The 13537-nt window shown below is 42.4% G+C and overlaps 1 protein-coding gene across 8 annotated transcripts in view; it reads left to right on the top strand.

The window, feature by feature from the left end:
• The window catches only part of eps8a (EGFR pathway substrate 8a, signaling adaptor), a 169942-nt gene that overhangs the window by 39231 nt on the left and 117174 nt on the right, over window positions 1-13537 (top strand). For 5 of the 8 annotated variants that reach the window (XM_069909214.1, XM_069909224.1, XM_069909212.1 and 2 more), the window contains exon 1: window positions 10433-10521. The exons of the other annotated variants lie outside the window; for them this stretch is intronic. The gene's annotated coding sequence lies outside the window, so the exon portion shown is untranslated. Of the gene's footprint in view, window positions 1-10432; window positions 10522-13537 lie in introns of those variants that run through there. 8 annotated transcript variants of the gene reach the window in all.

The following is a 13537-nucleotide window of genomic DNA, read 5'->3' on the forward strand; positions in this document are numbered from 1 at the left end:
TGCATCATTTAATTTCCAATTTACTTTCTAGGAATGGACATGAATTAACATTTTAAAAATAAAATGAGGACGAAGAAGAATTTTAAATTTGAGTCATTAGCTTGTACAAACTAATTTTGTATGTAATTGGTGATGTCATTAAGACAATGTTGTGTACCTGGAGACAAATGGCAGTTTCCTGTGTCTTTTGGTGATGTTTATTGTTTATATAACATGATTCCCCCACTTGATTCAATTATGCAGCCTATCTCTGGAAATCTTAATGTATTTTCTTAACTAGAGTTTTCAACTTTATGTATGTTTCTGAACCGTGCCAACAACCTGTGTTCAAATCTGGTGCTGTATGGATTTTCTCTGGGAGCTCTGGTTTACTCCCACTCTCCAAAAAAAAAATTGGGATTGTTAGGTTAATTAGTCACACTGGTCTATATGGGTGGCACACAGGCTTGTGGGCCAGAAGGCCCTTCTACTGTGCTGTGCTGTGCTGTATGAAAGACCCCAACAATGAAGACGCTGTTTACATCCGGTACCGCACGGATGGCAGTCTCTTCAATCTGAGGCGCCTGCAAGCTCACACCAAGACACAAGAGAAACTTGTCCGTGAACTACTCTTTGCAGATGATGCCGCTTTAGTTGCCCATTCAGAGCCAGCTCTTCAGCGCTTGACGTCCTGCTTTGCGGAAACTGCCAAAATGTTTGGCCTGGAAGTCAGCCTGAAGAAAACTGAGGTCCTCCATCAGCCAGCTCCCCACCATGACTACCAGCCCCCCCACATCTCCATCGGGCACACAAAACTCAAAACGGTCAACCAGTTTACCTATCTCGGCTGCACCATTTCATCAGATGCAAGGATCGACAATGAGATAGACAACAGACTCGCCAAGGCAAATAGCGCCTTTGGAAGACTACACAAAAGAGTCTGGAAAAACAACCAACTGAAAAACCTCACAAAGATAAGCGTATACAGAGCCGTTGTCATACCCACACTCCTGTTCGGCTCCGAATCATGGGTCCTCTACCGGCACCACCTACGGCTCCTAGAACGCTTCCACCAGCGTTGTCTCCGCTCCATCCTCAACATCCATTGGAGCGCTCACACCCCTAACGTCGAGGTACTCGAGATGGCAGAGGTCGACAGCATCGAGTCCACGCTGCTGAAGATCCAGCTGCGCTGGATGGGTCACGTCTCCAGAATGGAGGACCATCGCCTTCCCAAGATCGTATTATATGGCGAGCTCTCCACTGGCCACCGTGACAGAGGTGCACCAAAGAAAAGGTACAAGGACTGCCTAAAGAAATCTCTTGGTGCCTGCCACATTGACCACCGCCAGTGGGCTGATAACGCCTCAAACCGTGCATCTTGGCGCCTCACAGTTTGGCGGGCAGCAGCCTCCTTTGAAGAAGACCGCAGAGCCCACCTCACTGACAAAAGGCAAAGGAGGAAAAACCCAACACCCAACCCCAACCAACCAATTTTCCCTTGCAACCGCTGCAATCGTGTCTGCCTGTCCCGCATCGGACTGGTCAGCCACAAACGAGCCTGCAGCTGACGTGGACTTTTTACCCCCTCCATAAATCTTCGTCCGCGAAGCCAAGCCAAAGAAGATCTCTAAAATAAAAAAAAAAATTCTAGAACTAAATTGTTTTTCAAACTTGCATAACTCTAGATTGCAAAAATAATTTGGGAAATTTAGGTTTGAGGAAATCGTTATTCTATTCCAGAATTATAATTTACAATTTCAAATTTCCATTCTTTGGAATGCCCCTTACTCATCTTGTGCATGGTCTGCATTCTCTCCCAGTACAATAACACATTTTCTGTAATGTCGCGACTGGAGATGTATGCAGTTGTCAATCTGTGGTTCCCTTGTGTAGTTCTTTCACGTTCTTGAATTCTCTGACTTGGCTTCAAAAGGAGAGTATTCTATTTAGATTTTTAAGCACTCTGTTGATTTGTACTGCTACTTCTAGGCATTTGTGGAAATGCAGTGCAAGCCTCAATTGGTGCTCACTTCTCAACATTTACCCCTGTAGTTGTGCATTCCTGAGCCTCATTCAGTCTCCTGAAAAACATTCCCTCTCACTTCTTCAGATTAAATTCCATTTGCCATGCCATCTGGCATCTGATAATGTTCCTTCTCTTTGTCAATCATCCAATTTTCTTTTTGTATCATCCATAAACTTTTTTAAATTATTGTTCCTACATTTGGATCTCAGTTGTAGTTTGTGTAATATGAACTTTTAAGCCCTGTTGAACCCCACCAGTAACAGTATGCTTGTCACATAAATGCCTAGCAACCGTTATCTTCCTTTCACTGAGGCATTTTGGGTTTTTGTCCTGTTTCACCAGTCTGCCTTTTAATGTATTTTGGACAGGTTTGACCATTTATCCATTGTCAAAAATGGCCAACCCCTTTATTTCCACTCATGCTCAGTTTAACCCATCTAATATTTCACATTCTTTCACCTTAACTGCCCTGGTACTATATTTGGTGTTCAAGATATATTCCCTGGAATAAGAACTTTATGGAATCATTGCCAAAAGGGTCAATACTGTGAAACTGACAGTGCAGCTGGGCCTGGAATCCTCATAAATCACCTCACTTTGTCTTAAAGTCCACTAATCAAGAATGTTAAGCTTCCAGCTCTGTTTGTCCTTTAAGCCATTTTTTTGAAACAGAAAAATGCATTTCTTGTCAACTTCACTCGTGTACACTGGATATTAGCAATTAGGCTCGACCAACCTTTGTTTTTGGTGGATTGTTTGAAAAGCAAAGGAAACATTCCTTTTTTTTTGCTTTTCTAACTTTTAAATTCTTTAACTTCCTATTCCCTTGCCAAGCAAGTTGAAAATCTCAACAACACTATGAAACATGCCCTTATGGATTACACCTTCTCCAGCTCAGAGAGAATGTTCACACTCATCGGTCTCAGCACTGGAGGTTGGGATTGAGCCGGGATCTCTAGAGCTATAAGGCAGCAGCTAAATGATTTGTGCCACCCTCAGAAGCAGGAGCAGGCCCTTTGCTCACAATGTCTATACTGACCCGGATGCCAGTTTAAACTGTACACCTGTATGTACAAGGTCAAGATCCCTCAATTTCCTGGCTAAATGCCTCATAAGCATGGCTGTCGTCTTCTTCCAACACTTCTGCTGGCAGTACATTTCACCGGGCCCCTATATTGGTGGGGGGCGGGGGGGGGAAAGAATTTTGTTCGTAAATAAATGTTCTTTACCCCCTTTAGTCTTCAAGCTATGCCCTCGGGCATTTGACATTACCAACCTTGGAAAAGGACTGTTTGTCTGACCATGCCTCTCATAACTTGTATACTTCTGTCATGCCACTCATCAGTCTCTGACGCTCCAAAGAAAACAATCCAAGTTTGTCCAACCTCTCTTAATAGCTAATGCACTTTAATCCATACAGCATCTTGGTGAAACTCTTCTGCCTCCACTTCCTTCCTGTCCGGCAATTGGAGCTGCAAACAATACTCCAAATATGGTCAAACCAAAGTTTTGTCTGGCTGCAACGTGACTTCCTAATCTTTATACTCAACGCTCAGATGATAAAGGCAAGCATGTTATACTCCTCAATCACCCTATCAATTTGTGCTGCTGCTTTTTGGGAGTTCTGGACTGGCTCCACAAGATCCCTCTGTATATCAATAATGTTAAGTTGAAAACAATAAGAAATGAAGCAGTTGTTGAACTTGACTGACAAGGTAAAGAGATGATCGCTCCTCAGTCAGGAGAGACAAAGATAGGGGATCATTAAGTAATGACACGAGAAGAATTCTTCTCCCAGGGAATGGTGAATTATTTGAATTCTCTGTCTGGGAGGACTGTGGAGGCTCAATTATTATTCTCAAGATTTTTAGATATTAAGGAATTGATCAAAAAGGTGTTAACATTAGAGAGCAGTGTTACATTAAATATTTATCCTTAGTCTGGTTGAACTGTGAAGAGGTGCTAAAGTGTCAAACTACTAATATTTATTAGGTTTTTGTGTTTTTTCTTCTGTACAGTTGAGCCCACCCATGGTCGTGCAACTGGCCGCATTCCCCATGGGAATTTTCCGCCCATTTGTAAATATGAATCCTTCCTAAAGCTCTTCCATTTGTTTCACTATGGTTTCCTTGCACTTAGTTGATGGGACTCTTGTGGTTGCATTTCCAGCCCTTCTACCTTCACTTTCTCCTTCCAGACCAAAGATGCGGTTCCTCTTGTCACCAGCCTCTAGTTTCAGTGAAACGGCCCCATTTTTCAATTTAATGGCACCATGACACAGATCTCTTCACTCCCTCTCAACATTCTAAAGGGTGCCTAACCAATCTGATTTCTCGGCTCACTCTTCCATCTCCATCATTATGCATTCCCAAGATACAATGCAGGAGCTGTCCTTTACTACATCACTTCCCAACCTGCCAGAAGGCAGACACCCAGGGTGAAAGAGGAAGTCACTTGTGTACAATCCACTTTAATATTTATACTCAATTTGGGACTGACAATGTAAGCTTTCTATCCTTGGAAAATCAAACACAGATGGTATAACTTGTATGCAGAGCACCATTGTTAAGTCTGCAAGGAGAAAGGGTGACTTCAATTTTCCATCTTACTCTAACCTTGCTTTATCCTCTTTCTGTTCCAATGAAGTCCATCGTAAGCCAGAGCCACATAAGGAGATCGAGTGCCTCTTGTTTGCTAGTCTTTGTTGCACAATTTCCATTGCAAATGAAATTAAACTCAAAAGGCATCTTGTAATATTGTCATACTGAATGGGGGTTGATGAATGTCATCAGAGAATTCCACAGTGAAGTTGACTAAAATAATTTGTCACTGTGGTAATCGTTTTCCTCCTTTAAAGTTTGAGTTTAACTACTTTAAAGTTTTGTATGCTTGGCTAATGGCAATGGTGCAATTTCTTTAAAAAAAAAAGTTGTCAATAATTCCCTTCAACCAATGAGTTAGAAATGGTGGCAAAAGGCTTCTGCAATGATTTTGCAGTTCTATATAGTGATTCCCCAACTTAGGTGCATCCTTTTGTGTTTCAATGGCAATGAGATACTTGGGCAGTCTGTGATGTAGGAATAATTGCAGTACTGTCAAATGATTTTTAGTTTTGGATTCTTCACAAGATGGTATAATAGCAAGAGGCCTTTATTTCTGGAAAAGTGAGTCATTAAACCTTGAACTAAATACTTGTTCTTAGCAATGTCTTGAAAAGCCCTGCTGTGTCAAATGGTAAATTTCAGCTAATCCTTTCATGTTTCAACACACTTCGGGTTCTGTTTTCTTGAGTTAGCAGATGTCTTGGATTTATCCAAGTTTTCATGTTTTCCCTTCAAATAAAATTATTATCAGTGCCCTCAACATTTTCTTAGTTGGAGATTGTGCTGTTAGGTGCGTATGTTACTTTCCTCTGTTTGAGTATGTTCACGCTATACCATTTAAAGTCTGACCACCTGGAGAAGCTCTAAATCAGGTGACCTTCTTGATTACTCTGTTACTGTCAAGCTTGAGCTTTGCAGATGCTTCTCTCCACTTTCCCTCAACATTTCCCATTCGTGACCTCTCATTGCTTCTCTACCCTGTCATAATTAGCTTTGCCTTTCAGAATCAGAATTTATTGTCATAAACAAGTCAAGAAATTCGGTGATTGCAGCAGTATCATACAGCAAACATTCATTTTATAACCGTCTTACAACATGAAAAGAAAAAAAATTAAAAGTAACAGGGCACATAAAGTAAGGTAGTGCCTTTGATTCATTGATCATTCAGGAATCTGATGGCAGCGGGGAAGAAGCTGTCCTTGTGCCGCTGAGTGCTCGCCTTTAGATCTCTGTACCTTTATCCCGATGGTAGTAGAGTGAAGAGGGCATGGCCTGCATGGTGGGCCTCTTTGAGGAGAGGGGCTGCTTTTTTTTTAAAGATAGCGCCTCATGTTGATGTCCTAGATGGAGTGAAGTCTGGTGCCTGTGATGTCACAGGCTGAGTAATCACCCCTCTGGGCTTTAATCTTGTCCTGAGAGTTGGTGTCTCAAACCAGGCAACTTTAGAAGTTTAAGAGAGTCGTTGGTGACAGATGGAATCTCCTCAGACACCTCACAAAGTGTAGCCGCTGGCGAGCCTTCTTTGTTATTGCATCGACGTGGAGCCTCCAAGACAGATCCTTGGAGATGTTGACCCCCAGGGATTTGAAGTTCTTGACTCCTGTCCACTACTGAGCCTCGATGAGGACTGGGTCGTTTTCCCTGACTTCCTCCTGAAGTCCTCAATCATCTCTTTGATTTTGCTGATGTTGAGTGCAAGGTTGTTGTTACGTCATTCAACGAGTTGATCTATCTCCCGATTGTGCACTTTCTCATTGCCGTTTGTGATTTTACCAGCAACTGTGGTGTAATTGAAATTGTGCCCGACCACACAAGTTATGGGTGTGTAATGAGCAAGTAATCAATGAGGAAGAGACGTTGTTTCAAATTTGTACTGACTGTGGTCTTCCAATGAGAAAGTGAAGGATCCAGTTGCAGAGGGAGATACAGAAGCCTAGTGTTTGTAGCTTCTTGACCAGCACTGAGGGAATAATAGTATTGAAGGCCAAACTGTAGTTGATAAAGAGCAGCTGAATGTATGAATTGCTGTTTTCGAGATGATCCAGAGCTGAGTGGAGAGCCAGCGATAGTGTATCTGCTGTGGAGCGATTATGACAATGGGTGAACGGCAGTTGGTGTAGATCTTTGATTAGATATGTGTTAATTCTGGCCTTGACCCGGCTCTCAAAGCGTTTTATTCCAATAGGTTGGTGCTACTGGGCGGTAGTCGCTCTTCATGGGTAATTGGGTCTTGAAGCAGGTGGGAACCTCTGAATGCAGCAATGAGAGGTTGAAAATGTCTATGAACACTCTGGCTAGTTGATTGGTGCAGATTTTCAGTAACCTGCCAGGTACGTCATCAGGGCCTGATGCCTTGCAGGGGCTCACCCTCTTGAATGAAGTTCTGATGTCACCCTCAGAGACAGATATCGCAGGGTCCTTAGCCTTTTCAGGGATTCTTGTCGGCACTGTTTGGTTTTCCTTCTCAAAGCGGGCATAGAAGATGTTCAGCTCATCATGTAGTGAAGCATCGCAGCCATCTGTAGTGTTCACCCTCGCTTTGTAGGCTGTAATGGCCTGCACGCCCTACCATAGCTGATGAGAATCAGTCTCTGCCTCTAACTTCCTCCAGAATTGTTGCTTTGCTTCAGAGATGGCCTTCCGCAGGTCGTACCTGGACTTGTGAACATCCCAATCCCCTTGTTCTCATTCTCAGCAGGTTGCAAATTCACTGATTCATCCAGGGCTCCTAGTTGGGGAACATCCGGTGTATGCACGTGGGCACACACTCATCCATGCATATTCATTTAAGTCTCTGGATGCGTTCTTGAATATGTTTCAGTCCACCCACTCAAAACAATCCTGCAGATGCTCCTCCGCCTCCGTGGACCATACTTTCACTAGATTCACCACTGGTGGTGTGGTATTCAGTTTCTGCTTGTACGACAGGAGTAAGTACTGCCATGTGATCAGACTTGCCGAAGTGTGGTCGTAGTTTGGCTTAATATGCGTTCTTCATGGTAGTTGAGTGTGTTGATCCCCCTGGTCTCGCATGTGATATGTTGGTGGTAGTTTGTCAGAAACTTCTTCAGCTTGGCCTGGTTTGATGTCTCCCACAATGATCAGGAAGGCATCAGAATGTTTCGTCTCATAGCTGTTTATCACCGTGCTTGGTCCCTCCACTGCCAGCCTGATGTTACCCTGGGGCGGGATGTACACTGGGACCAGGATGGTGGCAGCGAACTCTCTTGACACTATACTGGGCCACACTTGATAACCAGATGTTCCAGGTTGGGAGAGCAGGACTGGAACATGATCGTGATGAATTTTTTTTTTAAATTTTTTATTTTTCACACCATAAATCACATTAGCCATGATACACACTTTTTCTTTTTCACACATATACAGTGACTTTTTCTCCCTCCCCTCCTCCCAAGCCACCCCCCCACCCCCCCCCCCCCATCCATTTTAGGTATACAATCTAGGTTACATTAAACCAGTCAGACAATGTTGTCATTCAACAAAAATACACCAGAAATTCTACTGAGTCCATTCTTTTCTTTCCTTCTCCTTCCATCAACTTAGGTAATGATTGTCCCCGGTAGGTTTTCGCTATTGTATTTAATGTAAGGCTCCCATATTTGTTCGAATATTTCAATATTATTTCTTAAACTATATGTAATTTTTTCTAATGGAATACATTTATTCATTTCTATATACCATTGTTGTATTTTCAGATTATCTTCCAATTTCCAGGTTGACATAATACATTTTTTTGCTACGGCTAGAGCTATCTTAACAAATCTTTTTTGTGCATCCTCCAAATCAATTCCAAATTCTTTGTTTTTTATGTTACTTATTGATGATGACACAAACACTGCCTCCCCTGGGGTTTCCAGATGCCACTTCAGTCAGTGTGATGGAGGGTGTAGCCCTTAGGCTGCAGTGCCGTGTCCAGATTGTCCATGTTTCTGTTATGCAGTACTCTCTGATGTTGAAGTCTGGCTTGGAGTTCATCAGTTTGTTCTCTAGGGACTGTACATTGGCCAGGAGCGAAAGCCTCAGGTCCCAGCGATTTATCCTTTTCTTTCTCTCTTTACCACACCACAGAGATACCATGTGCATCCTATTTCTGAGCAGCATTATTTGCAGGCACATGATCAGCTTCCCTGTTTATGCTGATAGCCTCTAATTCTGTTTCCCAACATTTTTATTGGCACAGAGATCATTTGTGCTGTCAGAATCTATTCTGCATCAAATGATGTCATGCAATCCCTGCTAACGATGGCCTGATTGCTAGATTTATTGTTCCCAACTTCTGTTCCCTTATCATTAACTCCAGCCTGTGTACCAATTCAGGCAACCTGACCATTCATTCAGCCTGAAAAAAGCCTTTAAACTCCAAATTTGTTTTTTTTTGGGGGTGGGGGGGTGGGGGAGAGAGTGGGAGATGGAGAAAATCAGTGCATTATTTTCAAGGCCATAATTATTAACCCTCCCCAGTGCATCTTGAGAAGGTGCTGTTGGAGTCATTGTTTCCATGGTATTTTCCAGTGGGTGTGGGAAGAGAGAATTGAGTGGGCAAGATTAGTTAGATCCAATAATGGTGAAGAAAAGATATTGTTTCTATGTCAGAATGGTGTGTGATTTCCCCCTCCCCTGTGGGCAAGTACAATTTTTTTGACTATAAGGCCAGTTGGAATTTGTTGCCGAAATGAGTTTTGATGTTAGCATTGGATGATTCTTGAAACTTTAAACATGAATCCCTGACGCATCCTGGATTTGAAGGCAGAAGGAAGAGTGACGAGAATGCCGGGAGACTTCCTCCGGCATTTTGAACCGCCTGAAAGTCATGTGGGATAGAATCTCGTCCATGGAAGTGTAGTTAGATCTAAAACTTGCTTAAACTTTCAGGAAGGGATTCAAGTAATGAGAGCAAGATATGTTAGAAGAAACTCCCTGTTAACAAACTATATTATATGAGGAAAATAAATTGGTAGTTGGTTCATTGGTCCTGTTGCTTTGGATTTAGCAGGGTAATTATCTTGATTTGCTTTCCTTCCTTTGCCACTATATTCCAATTTGAATGATTGTGAAAAGATTGACAAAGCAGACATATCCACTTGTCACGAAAGTCTTCAAAATACATTGGTGAAAAAAAGCATTAAAAAAAATCAGCGGGAGTGGGCCAGTTGTCCTGATGAGCCTGCTCCACCATTCATTAAGATAATTATCCTGGACTCATTTCCACCTACCTGTTCATTCCCCATTCACCCTTAATTCTCCTATCATTTAAAAATCTGCCCCTCTTCAATATGTTTAAAGAGGCCATCTCTAATGCTTCATTGGGCAGATATTCATAGATTCCCTACTTTATGGGAGAAGCAGCTTCTCTTTATCTTAATTATGAAACTTAGGGCCATGTCCCCTAGTCCCAGTCTCGTGCACCATTGCAAACAATCTTCCTGCTTTCTTATCGATTCCTTTTCATAATTTTATCTGCTTCTAGATGCTCCACTCCTTTGTCCTTCTAAACTCAATCCCTCTTTATAAAATAATCCTCTCATTTCCAGAATCGACCTGGTGAATTTCCTCTGCACCACCTCCAAAGCCACTACATCCTTTCTCCAGTAAGGAAACCAGAATTGTGCGCAGAGTTCCAGGAGTGGTTCATCAGTACCCTATATAGTTGTAACCTGATTTGCCACCTTAATTACTTTCTGCACCTGCAAACTAACTCTGTGCAATTCATGCGCAAGCAACCTCTGATCTCGCTGTACAACTGAACTCAGGAATGGGAATTCTGTCTAATCTAGCATCTTTTCTTTTTCCTTTCAGTGGCTGTTGTCTATTTCCTGCATTGAATATGGGGACGAAAGATTTGATTCAATAACACCGAATCAAGCTTAACCATATGGTGACATCATTCAGGTAGAGATTTTAGAGAATTCACTGAGTTGAAAAATGGAGAGAAGTGTGCATTGCTGGAAAGCAGTGCTCAACACTCCAGCAGTTTTGTTTTTAAAATGTACGTACTCAATTATCATTGCTCTTTCATATCTCCTAATACAATGCCCTAGAATATTCCAGTCAATTTTGGATCAGAAGTGGCTGATCTTGCACTTCCCAATCCAATACTACAACTACATAAAAACACAATGGTGGAGAAACTCAGCAGGTCAAACAGTATACTTCATATAGCAAAGATAAAGATGCCAAACCAACGTTTCGGGCTTGAGCCCTTCATCAAGGTATGACAAAATGCAGGCAGGTGCCTGAACAAAATGATGGGAGCAGCAAATTTCCACAGGCAGGAAGGAGGTAATCGGTTGATGAGGGAGAGAGTGGGAGGACATACCAGCAAACAGGGGAATGTCTCTGTGAATGGAAAGGGAAGGGGGTGGAGAGCTGGAGAAAAGAAGGGAAAGGAGGGAGAATGGGGAGTAGGCTAGCAGAAACGAGAGTTGATATTAATGCCATTCAGTTAGAGAGCGCCCAGATGGAACTTTAGCTGTTGCTCCTCCAATTTACAGATGGTCTTGGTCTGACAGTACATGAGGCCGTGGACAGACATGTCAGCGTGGGAATGGGGCACAGAATTGAAATGGATAGCCACTGGGAGATCCAGGACGCTGATGCGGACAGAGACTCTCCCACCAGATTAACTTCAACTTCTCCGGTTTCTGCTAGCCGACTTCCTGTTCTCCCTCTCTTCGCTATCCCTCTTTCTTCTTTCCTTCACCTTCCCACTCCTTTCCTCTCCATTTACACTGACATCCCCTCCCCTGTTTGCTGGTGTGCCCTGCCGAATCGACCCATTACCTCTTGTCTGTGGGACTGTGCTCTTCCTCTGCCCCTCTCCCCCACCATTTTGATCGAGCGCCTGCCTACATTTTGTCATACCTTGATGAAGGGCTCAAGCTGGAACAGTTGGTTTTGTGTTTTTTTTAACCTGCTGGATTTCTCCAGCATTGTTTTTTACTTTAATCACGGTGTCTGCAGACTTTTGTGCTTTATCATAGCCATGTCCTTTGTCATAGTTTGTCCCTTTTTAACTCCTTACTCCTATCCACACTACTTATTGTCACACATTTAAATTGGATTTTCAATTCTTTGTCCTTCATTTGTACCATTGAAGTACATAGTAAAAAAGCAGCTTATCTGATGTCCTTTTAAACGGCTGATGACTTGGAGATTATTTGATTTGCATCATTCTAAAATTAGTACAAATAGAGTTACCAATTACAGCATTTTAGGAAAGGCTGAGTTTCCAAAATAGGGTCAGTAAAATGATGTAATGCTATTACAACTTGAAAGATTGTTAATATCGTGAATTTGTAATCAAACAATTAACATGTAATTAAAGTGCACATTCCAGAGTTTATTCAAGTTTACCTGTATACATTTTGGTTTGACAATAGAGAAATTACAGCACTTTTTATACATAGTCCCTTCATTTTAAGGCACCATAATGTTTGAGACATTTTAGGAGTCTATAATTGCCATTTTTCCAACACGAGGATCAAAGTTGTCCCAATGAAAGTCAAGCCATTGTGAGGCTGGAAAAACAAGAATAAAACAGTGAGAGATTCCCCAAACCTTAGATTTACTAAAATCAACTGTTTGGACCATATAACCATATAACCATTTACGGAGCGGAAACAGGCCATGTTGGTGATTAAGAAGAAAGAGTGCACTCAGTAATCTTCCAAGGAAGATCTTCACTACTGATGACAGAAGAATTCTCATCATCATGAAGACAAATCCCCAAACATATATCCAATAGGTCTGAAACATTCTTCAGGAAGCAGATATGGATGTGTCAATGACTACTGCTTGCAGAGGACTTCAAGAACAGAAATATAGAGGCTACCCTGCAAGATACAAACCATGGCAAAGGTGGTATGCTTTAGATCTTGGGCAGTTTTATACACCTTGACACACTGCTCTTGCCAACACTCTGGTACAGGGTAATCTTATAGACAATAGACAAGGTTAGTTCCAGGGATGGCGGGGTTGACATATGCTGAAAGGCTAGAAAAACTGGACTTGTATCCGATGGAGTTTAGAAGGATGAGGGGGGACGTGATTGAGGTATACAAAATCATCAGGGGGATAGACAAGGTGAAGTCGGATTACTTGTTCCCAATGATTGGGGAGACGAGGACTAGAGGGCATAGTTTAAGAATACAGGGTAGGCCCTTTAGGACGGAGATGAGAAAACATTTTTTTACCCAGAGAAGTGTGAATCTGTGGAATGCTCTGCCACAGAGGGTGGTAGAGGCAGATTCGCTGATTATGTTCAAAAGAGAGTTAGATAAGACTCTAGTGGGCAAAGGAGTTAAGGGTTATGGGGATAAGGCTGGAAAGGGGAACTGATGGTAGTGATCAGCCATGATCTGTAAAATGTCGGTGCTGGCTCAACGGGCCGAAGGGCCTACTCCAGCTCCTATTGTCTATTGAAGAGTGTTTCTGATCTGTTGGATGACCAGTATCCACAATGACTAGGATGAGGGATTAATGTACAGAAGAACCTTGCTGGCCTGGATCCAGGTATAGGAATGGCGGGAAGGGAGAGGTGGCTTGACCTTTATGGTCCAGGACCACGGGGGAGGAGTCATAGGGTATGAGTCATCAGTGGGCGGGCCAGCTCCATATATACAGTAGTCCACCATAACTATATACAATGGAGGAAGCCTATAACCACACATACGTTTGGGGATTTTTCTTTATTATGTTGAGAATTCTACTGTTTTCGGCATTAGAGGTCATTCCTTGGAATATCAGTCCCTTTGCGATTACTGTGCCCTTTCTTCTTAATGATGTTCCAAACTGTTGATTTTGCTAATGCTAATTTTGCTAATGTTTAATTCTTGTTTTTCAGCCTCTCATAAAGGCTTATTTCACTTTCATTGGGCACAACCCTGATCCTCGTGGTGAAAAATGG

The sequence above is a fragment of the Narcine bancroftii genome, chromosome 13 (genome assembly GCF_036971445.1).
Source record: "Narcine bancroftii isolate sNarBan1 chromosome 13, sNarBan1.hap1, whole genome shotgun sequence".
NCBI lineage: Eukaryota > Metazoa > Chordata > Chondrichthyes > Torpediniformes > Narcinidae > Narcine > Narcine bancroftii.